This window comes from Hetaerina americana, unplaced genomic scaffold (genome assembly GCF_022747635.1).
Source record: "Hetaerina americana unplaced genomic scaffold, ioHetAmer1.1.p SCAF_4, whole genome shotgun sequence".
NCBI classification, from domain to species: domain Eukaryota; kingdom Metazoa; phylum Arthropoda; class Insecta; order Odonata; family Calopterygidae; genus Hetaerina; species Hetaerina americana.
In genome coordinates, this window is record NW_027286985.1 from 39148322 (window position 1) to 39169359 (window position 21038).

Sequence of the window (21038 nt, forward strand, 5' to 3'; positions counted from 1 at the left end):
AATAACATCACTTACGGCTTTAAAAAAATACGCGAATTAAGTCATCGCGCAAAATAATTCAGCGATTCCAAGAACTGTTACCATCTCAGTTTGGGGGGGGGGTCTATGCGACATCTAAAGAGACACCGAAGTTGCGAACTTTCCAGCAAAGCAACTGCCAAGACCTTATGAAATCAGCACAACTCCAACGTCGGCGGACTCAAAAGAACGCATATCTTTACTGTCACCTCCTCGAGGTAAATTAAATCACATGACCCTGGATCTAACAACCTATCACAAATCATCAATGATCACAAGCGGCATTTTCAATTAATTAATCGCTCAAAACATCCAAATTCCAGTCGAGCATAAAAATTAAATTACTTACGTAAGATAAAACATCCAGTAAAGGGAGAAAGGAGAGAAGAAACCAATTATATGAAGCAAAAAGGAACATTATCAGCCACTGATTACCCTCGAATTTATTTAAGAAAAAGTAAATTTTCACGAAGAGAACTTGAAAGGCTCTCTGGAAGGATTTCGTACCGATTCTTTCGTGAAATCCTTACCACCATAAGATCTTTCACCGCTTTCTCCAATCCTGTTAAATATAACGGACCGGAATGTTAATCACTTCCCGCAATTTTCACGAAATTGCTACATGGAGAGACGACAAGATCTTGGCCATTAGAAATGAACATTAATGATCAAGGCGAAATCGAAGGAAATACACATTAACTCCAACAGCGTATCTAAATACGGCACCTTTGAGTTGAGAGTGCTGATTAAGATAATTTCCTGCTTGGAATTTCTGGAGAACCGCTCTATTCTTTTTCTTATTACTTTTCCCTGCCATGGGATCATAAAAACAACATTTCCGCATGACGCCCACTAAGGAAAAAAAATCTAAACAACAGCGGAATTCAATGAAAAACCCATAAACTGGAAAAAAATGATAATATTGCTTAAACTGTAACCAGATCATATCATGAGCATCCCGCCACGTCGTCGCAGTAGGTGGAGAGTATGTTTTAGAGGAGGGAGTTCGCGCAAGACAGCGTGCTGATAGAAAAGTTAATAAAACCGAAAATCATAAAGGAAAAAAGGGAGACTTCAACAGTCCGGGGATACTTGATAACAACCCCCGCCACCCACTCCCTCCCCAACCCAAAGAGGTGAAGAGGATGATGGACAAGAGAAGGCGGAGGAAAAGAAAAAGGGGGAGAATGACTTGGTTTGTGGATGCTCGTAAGAGAAGACCCGGACGAACCTGATAGAGCGGAGATTGAGACAGTCAGTCGTAAGCGAAATAGACTTGAGAGCGTGGAGGCTTAAAGGGGCATGGAGGCGGGCGAGAAAGAGAGGGATGGGAGGGACGCCCGCCATTCTGGGGATTACGACGGGTTTTACGGATACGCCGTGAGGAAGAGCGTCGTTCTCCCTTCGACCTCCTCCTCCCCCTCCTTACTACGTCGACCAACTCGTCTCCCCCCACACCCATCCACCCCCCTCAGCCAACTCACACTACGCCACCGCCATCACAGGAGTTCCCGTCTGCGCCGGAGGTTCTCAAAAAAAAAAGAGAAAAGGAAAAGTGGAGGGAGTTTAGGTGGAGTAGGGGGAGGGAGGAAAGACCGAGTCTTGGGAGGGAAGGAAGGCGAGAGGAGAGACGGGGATGGGGAGCGAAGAGGGAGGAAAGACCCTCCCCCAAACCCAGCTATCCTCCTACTCTTCACCTTGCCCCTTCTCTCCCGACTACCAAACACTCCCGGACTGATTCCTAAATCACCCTCGGCTCGTAAAAAAAAAATGGGCGAGAGTAGGCTGGGATATTTGGGGAGGGAGGGGGGTGAGAGAACAGTCTGGAAGAAGGGGTGGGCGGGAACGAAGGTTAGAGGCTAGAGGTCCTTTTTCTCCGACTCCTCGTCCCCGAGAAGGGAATGGAGAGGGAGCGGGGAATGGGTAGGACTTGGGAGGCGTGGAAAGGCGACGTCTGTTCCGGAGGCACTTGTTAGAATGCTCTCCCTCTGGCTGCGACTGCGGCAGACCGACATGGAGGCCGTGAGTCAGGGCAGGAAGTGTTTGCGGGGAGAGAAAAAGGTAGGGGGAAGGGGGGGGGAAGGCGTTCCCCGGGCGCTGACGTCGAGAGTGATAAGGGGCGACCATCTACATGCCGCCGCACGAAGGATGCACACTATTTTTAAACCCAACTGTTTAAAACGCATCACATTTGTTACTAACAAAAATAAATCTGGGATGGCATTTCAAGACAGACGAGGCGGCCTAAATTTCAACGCTCCGGTAGAGGGCAACGAGTGCCACAAAATTTTTTTTCTCAAAATTTTGAGATCCTCCAAATATTCGGCAAGCGAATACACGGACTATAATAGCGCCATCTCGGATCATTCTGGCATCTACACGTGCTGCACCTAAATATTTCGAAAACAAAATGACATCCCTGACTTCAAAGGAAAAATGAAAATTGTTCTAACTCGCAGAGAAGAATCTGCATTCAAAAAAACCAAGTCAACGTAACTAAGCCATTCATCAGGGAGCTCATTGAAATACAATAAAATACAAATAGCATACGTCTACTATTAATTACTACAAATTCTGTATGGTAAACTGCAATAACGACAGAGTCAGTGTTAAAGAAAATAATCATAAACGATCAATTCCATTTAGACATAAATTTACTAATTAAAAAGTGATGCCAAATCATACGGTATCAGGTTTCAAAAAGAGGTAGAGCCAATGCGATGGAATAAAGTTTAGTCGTTGCTTCATTTTCCTACAAGCCCACGCGCGGTTTCTTTCTCACCTTGAGCATTCATTATAATTACATTTCTTGTGAAAGTTTTACGATAAATCGGCATGGGATAATAATATGACGCATATTATAATATTATTATTCTTAATATGCGTCACTAAGATGACGCATATTAAAAAATGAAGAAACTATGATGCCAATATCTGACTTACCAAACACTATGAAAATTAACCGGGGTCATATTCAAACAGAGTAATAGGATGGTGAACAGCGTCTTACTAAAAATGCGGGTGAATTTATGTCATAGTTTTTTTCCACCGAACACCTCTACCGAGCTTACAAATACAAGAGCAACAAGGGTGCATTATGATTTCCGGTAATTGTATTAACTACTTGGACAAAAAATTCTTTGACCAGAAAAAATATTTTTTTAATGACGAATACCTTTCTTTTGCAGACATAGCGAATGATGGCCTAATTAATTTACATCGCATTTCTATATTGCAATAAGAAATATCTGTTTTCATCCGCTTTTATTTTTATTTCAATTTCTCAAATTCTGATTATTTTTATACATATCAAAGAACTTGAAATGAATGCACTTCCCTTAAAAAAAATAACAGTTGCATGAAGTTCTTTCATAGGCACGAATATAACACGAAACGATTCACGTCCAAATGATTTCGACGACAGAATGCACAAAGGGAAAGACGAGTAATTAGACGCTGATCAATTCAAGTTAAACTCACTCCGCGTCCCCCTCGACTCTCGGACCCCATTGTCGATGCTATCAGCGGTGATCAGATAAAAAAAACACGTTCATTACGTCCATTGGGCGCACAAAAGGCGACTACTCAGATTAGGATGGAAAACATAGCAGATGCGGAAAGATTACGGGCACGGCCCCTCGCTAATCGCTGAAACGCCTGTCACCACTCATCGGGGAGAATTCTCCGCCGCAGACAGACACAACCACACACAGAAATTCCCTTGAACTACTTTCGCTCGGACGGAAGGAGAATGTCAGCGGACACGAGGAGACAAGACGCTTTCGACTCCACCCCAGAGCTGGACGGCGGGGAGGGAGGACGGGCCTGGAAGCGGCGGCATGCGAGGCGAGGGCGCTTACAGCCGGGACCCTAGAGGTAAAAAAAAAGAGTGGGGCCGGGGAACGGGAGGGCCCTGCATCACGGCGATGGGCATTGACGTAGCCATCGCGCAGTGGAGCATGGGTTTTTGCAAAGCGGGGGCGAGGGGAAGGCGGGCAGTGGGAGTCGAGCACGCCTTCGCCCAGTCCTCTCCGGTGCACGCTCATTTCGTGCGGAGGCTCTCCGGGATGAATCACGGATAATTATCGCGGCTTGGCAGGTCACGATCCGCGGGGCGGAAGGAGGAGTGGAGGGGGAAGGAAAGTTGACAGTCACGACAGCCCTATGGAATGTCACGACATTCTCGCCCGGCACACCCATTCTCACAATTTATCGTCGGGTAATCTACCAATGGACGCGGAGTCCCCCACCCCACACCATCCACTCCATCCCTACTGCTCACACTCTCCCTAAACCCCTTCTCCCTCCAATTGACTCCGAAGACCTACTCCTTCGAAACCCCACCACCTCACCCCGCGAAACCCATCCCTCCGCTCCCCAATCCTCTCATGACCCAACCCGCACACACCCCATCCCCAGTGCGCACGACACCTTACTTGAAACCCTTTTAAAGATCACCCTCCTCGCATCTTTCGTTAAAAGGGTCATGTTTTTAATGCATACATATTTTTTTCCTGCCGTAAAAATTTTCTTTCTTTCTTCCCAACGGAAGAAGAATGGCCGCGGAAAACTTTTCTCTTTTCCCTCCTTTTTTTAAACAAGGAAAAACATCCCCCTTCTCCATCGGCATCAAGATGCATTAGATTGTGCACACGGAAGGGGTAGAGGGGAGAAAAAGCAATGACGCAAGTCGGGAGATCTTATAAGAGATCACGATCTGTTCGCTCAAGAGAGGCAGAGAGAGAAAGAGAGAAAGATGGTGGGTCTGTTGAATTTTCCAATTATGATGCCGACAAAAAGATTTCATTAAGAAGAAAGGTGGAAGTTTTTGTACAAACATCACGAAATGCTCTTAATATATTCCGAGCGGCTTATTCGGCCTTATCTAGCGGGAGAAATTTCCCCACTACAACGGTGTGAACGCCTGTTCTTCCGCTGATGTGAATTTACCACACGCGTTTGTAACAATTCCTCCTTTCTTGGAGAGGAGGAAGGGTGTGCTATTAATCAGTGAAGACAGCTGATCTTGGAGCCAATCTGAATGCAATCAACCGAATCTCAATGTAAAAGGATACGTGAAACGGCGAAAAAAGATTTTGTTCTTTTATCAATGTTTTAACGAAGGTGAAAACGCATTCTGCTTCATGGAACAACCTTCGAGTACTAAAAGCTGTATACTTGTTTCTACCAATCAACGTACGTTAGGTTCTAAGTTGCGTGCACAACACATATCATTAGTTGGCAAATATTTTATCGAATATTATTTAATGACACTATGATATTTGAAATTTCTCAGTTAGTCATACGGTAACATTACCGTTATCGGTCACTGCGGTAATATTTTAGATATTTTATATTGATTTCAAAAGCAAAAGGTTAAAAGCTCAGCAAATATTTCACATCTGAAATTCAAGTTAACATAAGCAACTGTACGCAAATGGCTGCACGAATGGGATTAGGAACAAGTATTTAAAATAATTAATTTAATCCTCGGAAACTAACGTCCAATAAATCAAATTTATGTTTCCTCTTTTTATTACCATCAGATTTCCAAAATGTTTTGTGATTTTAACAGGAATCAGTAACTATTTAAAAACAAACTTAATGAACATCCGATGTGAGATGAATTATTATTTAAGTGCCACACGCGCTCGCGGCGGCTGGCTGAGAAGATTATAGATGTAGATTGGAAAGCGTTTATATAAGGCCATTTGTATTTCAATAATTTATGAAGTTATTCTACAAATTTTAAATAAAAATTAAACAGGAGATCCTACACGCTAGAAGTTAAACTCTAAATGCGGGTGGATGAGAAACAGTAAATTCCTTAAAAATTTTAAGAGTTTTAAACAGTTGCCGTGACATCATACGAGTATATATTTAACTTACAGAAGGCACCGAATTCAAAGCTACGAATTCCCTCGCGTTCGCAAAAGGACTACACCGATACTGGGAAGTTTAAATTTCAAATAAAATGCTACATACGAAGGAAACTAGTACCGACAAGCGAGGCGCTTCGGAAAAGAGAGAGAAGCCCCCAAGTCTAGTCTCATTTCGTCGGCAACCGCGGCCACAAATGCCGTGGAGGGACGCCCTTGATCGTCCGCACGCTCCGTGCGTGCGGATCCTCTCTCCATATGCCCGGATCGAGGTTTAATGGTCGCATAAGGGCTTCTTGACGGCCTCGCGACCCTACCCTGCCACTGAAGCGCTCGTTCCATGAACCCACGAAAGGGGGACATTACGAGGAAATCACGGAAAGAGGAATGGTGAGGAGGTGAGGTGATTGATCATGAATGAAACATTGAGACAATTTATAACCAAAAATAAGTTAGGAGAATAAGCAGTCGTCATATGGTACTCCTTAGAATGCGTGGGACTGCGGGTCGTCGAAGAAAATAAAGAAACAAGATAACTGATAAGGAGAGTAAGATAAGAAAGACGAACTATTTGAAGAGGTAGAATTTGGGCGTAGTGAACGAGAATAAGAATAGAATTGAAAATTTGCCTTGTATGAGTGAGGAGCGTCATACCCAAGCATCTTTGGATCATTCTTCAATGTAAGCAACACATAATTTAAGACATCAAACTCGGAGATAAGTACATCATGGCTTTCATTTAAGTAAGGCAATTTCGGACAGATTTTCTCAGTAACATTTTACCTACAATTTTTAAAATTTGGAATACTTGTCATTTTTTTAATAAACCGATATTCATTGAAAGATTTTATATAAGATGTTATGGCGACTACATTCTACACTATTTAGTCGCAAATAAAATGGGTCAGCCTAAAAGAAGCTAGGTTTCAACAGACGGGATTCAGGAAAATGTAATAAAAGGGTAAGAGTGTGTTGTCACCCCGCTTTCGCAGGTCACATTCGACAAAAACAGCAAATATTTGGGATCCATAGAAAAAACGTCATTACATGGTTGGAAATGGTTAAGAGAAGATGCGTTTGATTTCTAAAAAAATTACTATGAGAATAGCGTAAGAATAACTATTATGTTGAATGAATTCATTTGGAAGAGTGCAAGGCATTACATGCAAGCTTTTAGAAAGGTGGCGTACGCCGGAGGTTTCTTACGACACCGCGGAAATTATTATGGCTCCAAATTATATCGGCATTTTTGACCACCGAGATTAAATAAGGGAGATAAAACACCGTCACCGACAGATAGAAGCACTCTGTCTTCCCTCACACGACGAAATCATAACAAAATCAATCTAACATATTTTCTTATAGGTACAGATGAAAATTCCATGATTTAGCAACACATCAATTAACCTATGCACCTATTATATATGTGTAGGAGCTCTTGCATACATGAGCAAATCTATATTAAAATGCATGCATATACTACAACTTGTACGAATTCCTCTAACGGCTGGTGCCCTAACACCCTTGAAAGACAGGAGACGTACTAAGAATCTGGATCCAAATTGACTTTACTCGAGCCTTCGAACAATTTAATGCAACTCACGAACTGACAATGCATACGTTACGAACGATAAAAGAAAACAAAACAAAATAATCTAATTTCAAAAGAACAAAGAGGGGATAAAAGAAGCGACAATGGAATGATGGGGTGGTGGAAAGGAAAAGACGGAGGAAATGCGATTTCGCGTCCGTGACCTAAGTCCGCACGGACAACGGTCGCATTAGAGGTATGGAGTTAATTCGACTTGAGGTAGATGAATTCCAGCTGCTCGCGCGACGAGATAAGATGCTTCGAGAGAGACAGCGAGAGAACCATGGAGAGGGAGACTGGGAGGAAGGATAGAGACTCGACTACTAGCCTCACATAAACATACGCAACAATCATGGAATGATGGTATAGCAGGGAAATAAGGTCGCGACAGGTATGCGTAAAAATACAGTAAAACAAAAATTACAGCTAAAAAGCATGACGTGAAAAGACAAGGTGCATACGATACATTGAAACGCGTAATTTTGAAAATGGTGAACAACGGGCAAGTAGGTGATGTGAAATGGGAGAATTTGGTGCTGTAATTTCATTTTCCATTGGTACTACATTTAAAATGATTCCTACATCATTGCACTAAAAATTGAAAGAGTTCACCTACAATGCATCGCAATTCATCATTCAAGGACAACGAGGGCATTGCACATTTAGGTATTTCCGAGGTAATAGGATGAAGCAATTATTGGCAAGTAATCACCATCCACCATTTGAAAAATCACTCTCATGTCCTTGCCCGCAAAGGAATTCTTAAAGAACATTGAGCCATCATCGACATGTACCGCCCACCAAGTTAGTCTGCATATTAATCATCCAACAACTGCAACAGGAAGCAAATTTACTGGTTATTTTACATATCAAAATTAATATTGCTAATGCAATCAGCTCAACCGAAGCCTGATGTCGTGTTCATGGAACCCTCGAGCTCCGAGACGCTTACAACAGTGGAAAAAGTTTATAGAGCAAAAATAACCTGGTAGGCCCTAGTGTTCAGGCTCCAAGGGGTAATGCAGTTTCAGCATTGCCGACTACGCACTGAGAAACGTGAATTCAATACACACATTTCTTGAGCCGGATTCTGTCAAAAATTACCATTCATGAACCATTATAAATAAAACCATGGCATCTCTATGGACTATAAATAACTAAAACTAGACCTCACTTCTAATAACCAGTTAACCCAAAACTAGTTCAAAATAACCTTATGAATGAGATACGACGCCTAATAATACTCTGGGGGCAAATTATGTAGTACCAATAAAAATCTTCATTACTTTTGATTAGATAACATTAGATTTTCATCATTTATTAAAACATTGCGAATACAAAAATAAACACGTAATGATAAACACATCATGCAACAATAGCAGTGTTCAAATTCAGATTAACATTTTGCCTTCTGCATTGAGGAGTTGTATCTCACTATTTTTTATCATGATGTGGCACACAATTTTCTGGCGGTTACACACACTTTCGGATGCGACCACATCCTCACGTAGCCTCACACATAACTACACCCTCTACACTCTTTGGGAATTTAAAGTATCATTATAAATAATGTAAAGTAACAAGATTACATTTTCAACTGCTCCACAATATTCCACCAATTCCAAAATAATGAGCTGGAACAATTATGCTTACGTATTTCCTTATCACTACTTTGTAGGGGTTGACACCGAGATTCCGAAATATATCTAAGATTCTTGTCTTGTACAGCGGTAATAGTAGTAGTCTTTGGGGGATGCGACCTACAACTAAGATCATTCGCGCTATTAGGGTCCAGTGTGCACTTTGAGAGAGTCAGGATTTTCAAGGTAATAGGGGAGGGCTGGAGAGAAACTCAGCGTCAACAAAAGCCAACTCGTAACGCAAGGAGCCAACGGGTACATGTCCCATCCATCGGACGGTGCATTCCACTTCCATAGGTAAATGGTGCCTACAATTCGTACACTAAGTAGTGATTACAGTACATTTACTGCTCGAATCACAGCTGTTGAAATACCAGCACATTATGACCTAAGCCAAAATTGACATCGCTTCGACAATAACTGTCAACGAACTAATATGCTGCTGCACAGGACGAGACCACGTCGAAAATTTTACTTCGATCAAAAACATTCGAGAAACATCGATAATCCACGGGAGTCAAGATCGCAACAAAAGAAAATAAACCAAAAGAGAATAAACAGTCGGGGAAGACAAAAAAAAATAGCCAAGGCCTCTTTGATGAATTGCAAGAACTTCGCAAGTCTGCGATTGATGGTTAGTTTAAATTGCGCTTAGTCATAATACACCGTTGCCAAGTCAACTTGTGCAGCTTGCACTTTAACCAAAAAAAGTGCGACCAGCATTTTTGCGACGGAAGGGTAAAAAAAATAACGCGGCGTCAGCAATAAAGCAGGGAGAAAGACTCGCAAAAACCTGATTATATTCGTCGCCGGGAACAAGACTATTTGCAACGCCAATGCCTGGTGCGGAATCTTGAAGAGTCATGAGAATTAGCTATGCCGCTCAAGGAACGGCGTGAAAAGCGGACGAGAAGCCATTACTCAAAAGGTTTTCTATATGCTTTTCAGTCCGATTATAACTCATGACTCCGGGATGAGATTGCGAAGGACGCCAGAATGCTCTAGCTAAGAATGCGAGAAACCTTAGAAAAATGCGTTGGTGCGATTTAAATGGAAACGGAGGAACATAAGGCAGCGAGAAAGCAATGCGAAAGTGCTTGCTAGGCAGAGAACGCAGAAAGAAGACTTCCTATCGAACATAGAAGTTATCCTCTGTTCGATAGGCCCTCTGCTCGCCTCCTTCCAAGGAGGTTCCCATTCGATGAAAAAGAAGCGAAGGTGACCCAATAGATGACCCTACGGAAGTAAATATAGGTGATAATGTGTGTTTAGTTAATGGCCATTTTAGCAATTTTGGCTCGCTATACTTTCCTCCAATCAATTATAATAGCAAACTTCCAAAATATTTCACCCGTTTACCGTTGTTAACATTTTCCCGTTGGAATACTGTGACATCTGAGGAATGAATAGACAGGTAACAGTTATAACAAACTGTTAGTTAAATAATGATGTATTCAGATAAAACAACCTAACTGGCCGTTGTGCAATAGTTGGCAATCTAATGGCAAGATGACAAACTCGGACGTACTTTAACAGCAACTACGTTTCATAACCTAGTTGTTAATACCAATGCATGGTTTGGGTTTTTTGATAAAGACCTTACATTTTTTCTCAAAATGATGGCTCATTTATCATAGGGTATTCAAAAAGGGTCATAACTATAAAAAACTATATCGCCCTTCACAAAATACGGAGTAACTCACTCCATTAGGAAATCGAAAATAATTGATATCATCATAAAATACCTAAATATATATTAGGTCTGTAAAGCGTGTACTTATAGCGAAGGGGTCCCATCTGCTTCCAGTATATCGCAGCGGACGGCGAACGCCAGGTGAAAGAAAAGAGCAAACGTTTAAGGGCCTCCTCACACTGAACGTTTTTTGAGTGAAGGTCCTGTACAAAAGAAATCTGCAGCGGAAAGAGAAGCTCTCAACTTTATGAAGTGTTGAATTGGTCGCAGAACATAAACTTACTCGTGGATTTTTATCTAAATTATTTCCGTCGCTTGTTGCATCGCAATTAAGTTGTCAGGACAAACAGGTTTTTTTCCTGCCCGAGTTGAGCCGCGGCCATAAGAACGGGTTTGCTAAGTAAGGCCGACACAATCTTCCATTTATAAATGACTTCGACACTTTGTCATCTCATTCTTCCTTTTGATCCGACTGCCTAATTAGAAAGGGACCCCAATTGCGCCCAAGAAAGAGCCGAGAGTGTACCGATGGGGTTATGAAGCTAACGGCACCCACTCCGATAAAGGATTTGGTTATCAGTTGACGACCTCGCAAGAATTTGTCATGAATAACCTCCCAAGTAATATGGAGAAAAGACCACGTTTAATAGAGCTACCAACGCTATTCGTGAATTATGCATGTGGTAGATCCATTACGATAACGGCACATGTAACGATGACGAGAAAAGTAATGATAATGAAAATATACTATAGTCCTTAAATCAATTAGTAGACAGGAAACAATGTAAGACGATTGAGATGTCTTGATAACCGAGGATATGCATCATCTTGTTCGGACGAATAACACATGTTCCAGTCTATAAACATAAGTACTCCAACCTCAAGTATCTCGCTCTGCTGGACAATTAGAAGGGAATTGAACCAAGGGCAGCGGGAGTATATAGCCGACATTTTTCGGCGAAAGATCCAAAACCAGAGAGAGGGAAACAGCTCTACTATATGCTCAATTTGAAAACTTGAATATAGTGTTCCATGGGAGGAGGGAGTACGTGGCGTAGGTGACATTGCCCTGAAGACGATTAGCGAATTGTTCATCGAAACATCGGCGAAGATGGAGAACCTAAACTGAAAGAAAACCTAAAAATATTTCATCAATACTATTCGCCGGGAAGGCACCAGAATGTCTTCTCGATTATCTACTTCCAACACCGTTTCCTTTTAGAGAATTCATTTTCATTTCAGAATGGTCACCGTATGAGTGATCGTAAGCTAAGGAAATCTACATTTCAGCGAGAACAGTAAAAAACGATTAGTTTAAAAGTTTCATTCCTAACTCCACTGAGACGGAAAACGGGAATGGTGAATTTTAAAACCATATATATATCTTAAACAAGCCTACGAAAAGTGGCTATGTACCACTTATATTTTTCTCCGGATTGCGCTAAGTGACCGCGGGTCGAGGGGCCACAGTGGCGGCGAGGTAACCAGAATGTGAAGGGATAGGTACGGGTTTGACCAAGTTGAAGGAAAATAGGAAGTGGGAACATTAACAGGGCAATGGAGCAGCCGAGAATGGCTGCGAGGAAGGGGAACTGCAGGGTTCGACGCGAAGAAGCACACTGATGGAACATGCAATGGGGCGTGGAATTGGGTAGGGTGTGGGGCATCGAGGGAAGGGATCTTGAGGAGAGATCCTTCAGCGGCGAGGGATCCCGAGGATAGAGGGGTTTTGGTTGCAAGGCATCTTGGAAGAAGCTTAAAAAGTGTCCACCATTGTGGGGAGGGGATAATGCGGAGGAGGAGCTTCCGGAGGAAGGGAACCACATAGCTCCCTCGTTTGGGAAGGGGGAAATTAATAGGGGGAGCGAGGGCAGGGGAAGAGTAAGAAGACGAAGGTGGCTGATGTCTCTGTTTCGGGGGTGGAGTAGCAGGAGGGAGGGAGGGATTGATGCTCTGTGAACTTGGGAAAAGGAAAGAAATGAATGGGGGAGTAGTCGCGATGCTTGGTGGCAAGAGGAGGTTAAATGGGAGGACGGATGAAGTGAGACTGACTGGAAAAGAGGGATAATATGGGAAGAGTGGGAGGAGGAGGAGGATGGGTGCGGGGTGGCGAGAAAGAAAAGGGGGAGATAAGGCGAGAAGGGAAGGGGGTGGAGCGAGACGTGTACAGATGGAAGCAAGGCGATAGAGTGAGGGAGGCGGGAGGGAGGGAGAGAAATGAGCGAGCGATATAAAAAAGGAAGGAAAAATAAAAGACAACAGCACAATATGGAGGCGTTGCCTGGCGCGCCTCTAAGGATAAGATTGATTGATTATTTGGTCTTGACACGCTTTTTCCCCCGCGGGGTATTAAGACCATTGTATCATTGGGCGTGAGAAATACATGCTCCGAGTGCGCGACATCTACAACGAGTATTTCAGTACAAATCCAAGTGCAGAACGCGGATATACGACAATGATAGACAACATGACATGAAGTACAAACAACATTCCCTAGATTAATTTTTTTTTCCTTCAGCTACTGGATGAGACACTGTCACACAAAGGGTAACGGAAACAGCAAAAGGAAAGAACATCACCTACGCGCCTTCCTTCGTAAATCCACAGCTTTATCCGTCGTTTTTTTTTAATCATAGGCGGCAGACCCAAGGAAGATATAAAGCGTTGTCTTTCGGAGAATGTGAGCGTTAGACGGACTATACGGAATACCGACTGCTACCACAGTAATCCTACACATTACAGGCTTGAGGTGGCAGGTTCAACATATGATAAAAAAAAGACTATTTACGATAATTCGTTTTTATTCCCGGAGAAAGTTGGTGTTACCTCATTCTTGACAATTTTTTTGCCACGGATATTCATGGTCATGTGGGGAACGTTAAATCCTCTCTGCCTTAGGATAAAACCTCGTGATGGATAGGACGCCAAACACCAGTTTCAAAGAGCATTTGGTTTCTCCACCCTGTATTTTCGAATTTCATCTTTAATAAATGATCAAAGATCGTCGATTTGAGCTCTTTTTCTCCGCGCTGGTGAGCGGACATCTAAACCTATAGAAAGGTATACTATGGGTGCATGGTAATGCTGAGAATACATTTTATACATAAATTCCAGTCCGGGGATTCCCGTACAAGCATAAAGACACTTAATCTGGCATCACGTCTGTTTCTGGCATCTTCAAATGCATGAAGTTACAACCTAATGAGAAAAAATTAGTAACGTATCCCGAAAATCACGAAAACAGGTTGCTATATTATACGCTTAGATTGTGTTTCCTAGAAGTTTTTTGCTAAAAACAGCCAATAATAAAATTAGAATAAAAAACCTTGAGAAGCTTTAGAAAATTTTCAATTCCTAGCATTCAATTTAAGCGCGATTAAGAATTCATTTCGCGATAATATAATACATGTAAATAAATCTATTGTTTCATTTACGTATACTTTATCCTCTGAGCTTCCTTCATTCATAGCAACTCATTTCATTTTTTTGCCTATTTCATACGTCTACTATGCCTAGAGACTCCCTGCAGAACTTCAGCTAGAAACCGAAAAATCACCGAATATCCGAATTTCCGGTCCAATGAAAAATTAATGCTGATTTTTACACTGAAAGAAATTCTTAAACGGTCACCGTAAAAATATGTTGAGAATTAGAGAAATAAACTGTTTAAGTTCACTATTTAGTTTTTCGCTAAGGAGGTTTTAAGCTGTGTTTAGTATTTCAACTTCTTCTGATCCTATCCACTTTTTTGAGATTAAAATGTTGGCCCACTGGCCGATTGAGTTCTGTAACTGGTTGACATAAAGATACCTACCATTGTCGTATTTCCATTCCACGAGAAATCGTTCACTACACCGTTAAAGATGTAATCTACAGGAAGAAGTTCTAAATTTTTGACACCAAATCCAGGACACCTAATTACTTGGTTACTGTTGTGTACCCTTGAAATTATATGGATAAAATATTAGCTACTAATATTTATATTCAACTCGACACCTCGCAAAAAACGCATTCAGTTACGAGTTCGTCCCTTGGATTGCTTTCCGCTTAATTTTTCAACTAGAGGTATAGTACGTGTACACCGTCACCAACGGAGACGCCTGGAGGTAGCACCCGGACAACAGATTCAAAATGGTTCTTTTGTTTACATTTCACACCGACGATAATAATATTCGTACGGATAGAAAATTTGCCATTTGAAGTTCAGTTTGGTGCTCCAATTTGGGCAATCCGAACCAGAAAGATTGGTAAACAGGGTTAGAGGTAGGAGAATACGACTACATCTCCATCAAACCCTGCAAACATCCCAGGGAGGATGTGGGGAGAATATTGACTTCATATCAGACCTAATCAAGGCTAGATCTCGTCCATTCGTAATACGCAATGCTTATGAATCGCAAACACTATCGATGCACGTAACACAGTATCATCAGCGACAAAAAATGACATACAATGGGGGCCCAGAGAGAGAGACCAGGAAAACCGAAAACAGGGCAACTTCCTCGGCTTACCCAAGCGTGTCGCCAGAGGCACGTGTCGATCCCAAGAGGATGAGATCCCTTTTTTCCTTCGACACCCTTACGTAGCCTCTTACCCACAGCCAACAAGGGGAGATATATGTCCGGGATCGACACTTAAAAAAAAAGAAATATATACCCCATCACCCAGCACAAACCCCAGATTCTGAAGGAATATGTATATATTATGCAGTGTTCTTTCCAACCCTCTCCAAAAACCCAAAATTTTCTGCATCCGTCAATCTCCTCCGCCGCATCACGAAGAATACACACCACCCCCCTCTCTTCTCACAAACCGACCGAAAAACGCTGCGATTTTTGGTTTTCGAACTCAAGCGTCCAGGAAAATCAATAGTACTCCTGCGAATACAAAATTTCCAACGAAGCAAAACAATCGTTACCATGGTATACATATTCATCCGACTCCCTCTTGACAAGAGATCCAACGAAATAACGGAGCCACAAACGAAAACCCCTTCCCTTCCGTCCTACTCATCCCTGCACCCCTGCCCTTTCCTGCTCCCCACTTTTTAAGCTCGTCTCCACCCCCCCCTCCCTCCTCCTCTTTTCCCCGCTCCCCTTTGGTACGCGATAGAAAGGGTGAGACGTATTTTTGGCCCAGCTCTCGGGGACGAGAGATTTCAAGGTGGGGGGATACAATGGAGGGGTCCCCTGTTTGGGGCGAGGAGGAGGGGACCGGGAAATCGGTTAGGTGGAATTGTATTCGAGGGACTCGATGGCTCGGATGAAAGAGTCGTGTTTGTGCGTGTTGTGTTGTGTGTCGCGCGTAATGCAGGCGCCCGCCGCGCCGCTCTTCCCACTGCTCCCCAACCCGTGACACCCTCACCCCTGCCCTTACCCGCCTCCTACCGACAATGCCCCCCTCTCGCCAGAACCGACACCGGAGTCCGCGGGAAAAACAGGATCGGAGAAGGAAGGCGGCTATCGGAAGAGGACCGGACTCAGCCCCGTGGCATTGGGAGTGAAAGGGGAAGGGAGGGGAATGGGGCAATTTCATTTTTCAGGGACGTACGCTCACAAATTTAGCGCCCGCAACCCTCATCCCCATCCGCTGCACTCTCGCCTGGACCCCTTTCGGAGGAGTGACCGGTCCGTTCGGACACGAGCGCACACACGTGTTCATGCGCGGGAGCGGAAATTTCGCGATCCGAGTATATAAACACTATCGAATACGTTGTTGGATCTGGGATGAGGAAGGAATGGGATGGAGTGGGGGGTATTGGGTTGGTGCAGGAGGGAAGATTGACTGGACGGTGAAGGTGGAGAGGAAACGATAAAAAAAATAATTATTAATAATTTCCTCCACTCTCTTTGATTGCTCAAAACCATTCTACGTTTCGGTCTGATTGAGAAACTTCGGTGTCCTAACCATCTCATGATGGGTTTTTGCCGATGACAGGCCATCCAAACTCTAGGGGAAGCTCTTTCGTAATAAGTTGGGAGGCCGACTCACCATGAAAATATGTCCATTTATGTATATATATATATATATATATATATATATATATATATATATATATATATATATATATATATATATATGCTGGAGATCTGATGCTATCGTTTAAATTTAGCTATCACCAAAATCCAAGACAATATTATTGTCACGTATTCCTCCAGTCGTCCTTAAACTTTTAGGGAAAAAATTCTTTTCACTCCCTTCAAACCTAAAAGCTAAACGAAAATGATATAAGGTAAATAATGCATTTAAAAAATTTTCTAAGACTGCGTGGGATGTCGCAGCAGCAGTAACTTACCTGTATAACGGAGTCATATGGTAATGCGCATTACAATATAAAAATAGAGGATAAGAGGATGCCTTGGTAGATTAACTGGCTAAAGCAGTCTTCTGGACATCGAAAGATCCGGGTTAGAATCTCGTTCAAGGGAAATGATTTTTAAACTTTGAAATTTTTGTATTTAACTATTGAAACAACGTATTAAGAGTATTTTCAAAATGATGTTGTACTTGGGAAACAACTTCAAGTCGTCATTAATTCTGGCATGAGATTATGCATTTTCACAAAACTTTATGGCCATAATTTTCACATGAGTTTGATCATTAACATTCTTAGCATGAAGTTTTGAGATGGGAGATTCTTTAGGAAAAACTAGCATTTGACTAGTAAAAAAGGGAATTATACACCTCGAAAATAAAAAGACGACTCGCGAAATATTTTCAGACGCAGATATTTCCTTGTTGAATATTAATTGTTCTTTCTTACCATCTATTCAAATACCCAAAAGTATTTAACTGCTTTAAAACAAACCATTTCCTAAAGCACTCAGTTTTCCGAATTGAAATCGAATATTATTTCCAATATCCTTATTCAGCACCCACTTCTTTAATTACGAGAGAGGGCACGACCGAAAATATTTTCGTCCGAATAATTTTAAGATATACTTCATATTTATGAATTAAACCAGATGGTTTCCAGTAAACTAACTTAATCGTCGGAAAAAATCTATATTTTTGGCTTTTACTGATGACGATCTAAAAAGACGAAATAACGGAGGATCGGCGATGCTTTCTTTGCTTACACCACAATCGGAGAAAAGATTGTCGACTAAATCAGGGTGACACGCACATTCCTTCGAAATTTCAGATCATTTTAAAGATAAATATCTAAGATATACTGAAATAAGCAAGTTTCAAAAGTCACGGACAGATCGGGGAGAAATTGTAATGCTTTCAGATCCAAATTGAAGAGAATCTGAGATAATGACCGTAAAATGTGGAAATTAAAGTTTATTACATGGACAAACGAAAAATTAAATAAAGGAAAACAGCTAATACTCCGTTAGTTCTCACGAGTTATCTGCGAGGAAAAAAATCGATAAATAACGGAGGAGACCTGGGACCCGTGTTGCGCAAAGAACCTAAGCAAACACGTGCTATCAAATTACCATCTTTTAAGTTTAGTCCCTTTCATTGACGACTCAATCTAACGGCGAACAAGACTAAATTATTTATATAAATAAGTGCTCATGAAAGTATCGCTAGCGTACTGATTTACACTCATTCCGACTGCAATAACTTTCCTGATATATAGCAACAGTTTATCAGATGCAAATTTTATTGGTCCTAACATTTAAACAAATTTCTGTTTTGATGTCGCATGCCTGGTATGGAATCAACCCTAGCCACACACCCTACTTGTGGCTTGCAGACTACCATGGAGGTGTAGACATTACACTCGTAGGAAATAAGTAACACGTGAGTTTCAAATGTCTTTAAACAAGGTGAAAAATACCCGAGTTAATGAAAATAGCTTAATATATCAAAAAATTTAAACGATAACACGTTCTCGATAATGACGTATTATGCATAGACTGAAGAAGTAGGAAGAATGAGGAGTTTCAAAAATAAGCATCGACGAACACATTATAATGAGCCACAAATGGAGCAGAAGTGGAAACGATGGAGACTCTTCAGGTGAATACAAGCAAACATTTTTGAAGGGCAATATGCAAAACAATCAAGCATTTAGGTAAAGAGAAGGATGAGTTTTATTTATTAATACATTAAGAGGAAATTACAGATTACTTTTCCATCAGACTTCAATAGTAATTTATAATTCCTACCCAGAAAAAAAGTGAAGGGACAGCATGAGAAGAGTAGAATGCCATCAATTCAATTCCACATGCTATGAAAGAATTACAATCATAAGATGTAGCCCGGAGATATAGAGAACCAGTAATATTTATGAAAAATTTCGGTCAATAAAATGCGCTGTGCATCGTTTGACAGAAATGAATAGGCGCGAATTTAGGTATGCATAGGCGTAACTACGAGTGTTTTCATAAGAACCTAATATTTATTCAAGTGCATACGTGAACCAACATTTCTACATGCATGGATGGTTGGTTCCCTAGCACACCACGTCCTCTCCCCGGCCAAACGCCCTTAGGGCAGGGTATTGCTTAAATGAGCATGCCCACACATCGTGGATGTCGAAAGTTTGTTCCAACTTATGAAGTAGATGACCTAAACAAAAACAATGCAAAATAGAGGAATATAATTAAGGGTACATCTCTGAACCGCGCCATGGATTTTGTAAAATTCATAAATATCACGAAATAATTTCAAAAAAGTAACGTCAAAACGTGGAGCAAGTTTTAAAATACTTTAGTTTCATTTGAGATAAAAGCAAAAAAATAGAATTCTCATCGCAGTTACTTTCTTCACGACTAAAAGTGCGCTCAACAGCAATTATTCACAATTTTTGGAGCACAAGCACACATTATTTATTGATTATTATTTTCTTTGCAGATGGATCCGGCAAGTAATAACCTCGGGACACTTGCGGGAACATTTAACCGTATTCATATAACTAGAAATAAACTCGTACCGTATGAAGAATTGAAAAAAGTGGTATTTGAATGAAATCGTAGGCACTGTCACGTACCTTCTTGCCACTTCGGCCTCTGGAGAAAAAATCGGCTACATCCGGGGGGAAGTAACAAAACTGAATACTCACGAAGTCACCGCAGAAGGAAATAATGGTAAGAAAAGGAAGGGAGAGTATTAGATATCGCAAGGGCCTTACGTCAGAAACATACGAAAGGACAGCGAAGCTATTGGGAACCCCAAGCTTTTCACCGAAAAAGTTGCGAGATGGAAAGGGGAGAGCTTTCCCGCTGGCCATTGCGGGAGCTGGTGCCGACAGGGACGCTGGCGGTGCCGTTTCGCCGGCGACGACGGCCGGGCTCGCCGGGCGATGGTCGCGGCAGGAGCGGGGTCGAAGTTCTGGCCGCCCAACGGCAAAGGGTGATTGGAGGGGGGAAGTGGGTGAAGGACGTTGGCCCCCTTATCGCTCATCGCCACCAGTCGTAAAATGGAAGCTATAGGCGTCACACTACTTTAATTCATGCATAAATGCAGAGTTTTGAAATAAAGTGGAAAGGAGCAAAAGATTACTCGAAGAAAGAATGGCAATGGGGTTAAACAGTTAATCGTTTGTGAGAATTAAGTAGCTTAAGGAATATTCCTTGAATGCTTGATCTCTCCATTCTACCCATTTGCAGGTATTAAAATTTCCACATGAAAGAATACTTCCATTATATGCATATACATATATATATATATATATATATATATATATATATATATATATATATATATATATATATATATATATATTGTTATTGGAAAGTTGAGGACATGCAGACACATGCCTGAATTAAGCTGCCCCTAATTTCATAAAAGAGTAACATTGCCGTACTGAACACTGATATCCCTATTTTATATGAAAATGAAGTAGCTAATGATGTAAAGTTACCAAAAAGAGAGGGTGGAGCGTTTGCTATGTCAAAACAGCTTACTCTCTTATGAGTCATGCAACAAATTATGTTCACGGTAAGCGAGAATACCTCTTGAAATAAACATTGGAAAAATGGGGTAATGCAAAATTTCCATAGACAGAATATAAATTTGTTATTCTATTTTGAATTTAGGTTAGCATACATTGCCGTCAGAGGACAAACAACACAGAAGAGACGGAATAGTTTGGAAGCGAGCGGATGAATAGTAGTGCGTGAACTTAAAGGGGCAAATTATTTTTTTTAATCCCATGTTCACCCCAAGATTCAATATGAGATGTAATACAGAATTTGTTTATCGTAACGCAACGCAGTACATTAAAAAAACCTAGGAACTACGGCTTATTTTGCCTTAAG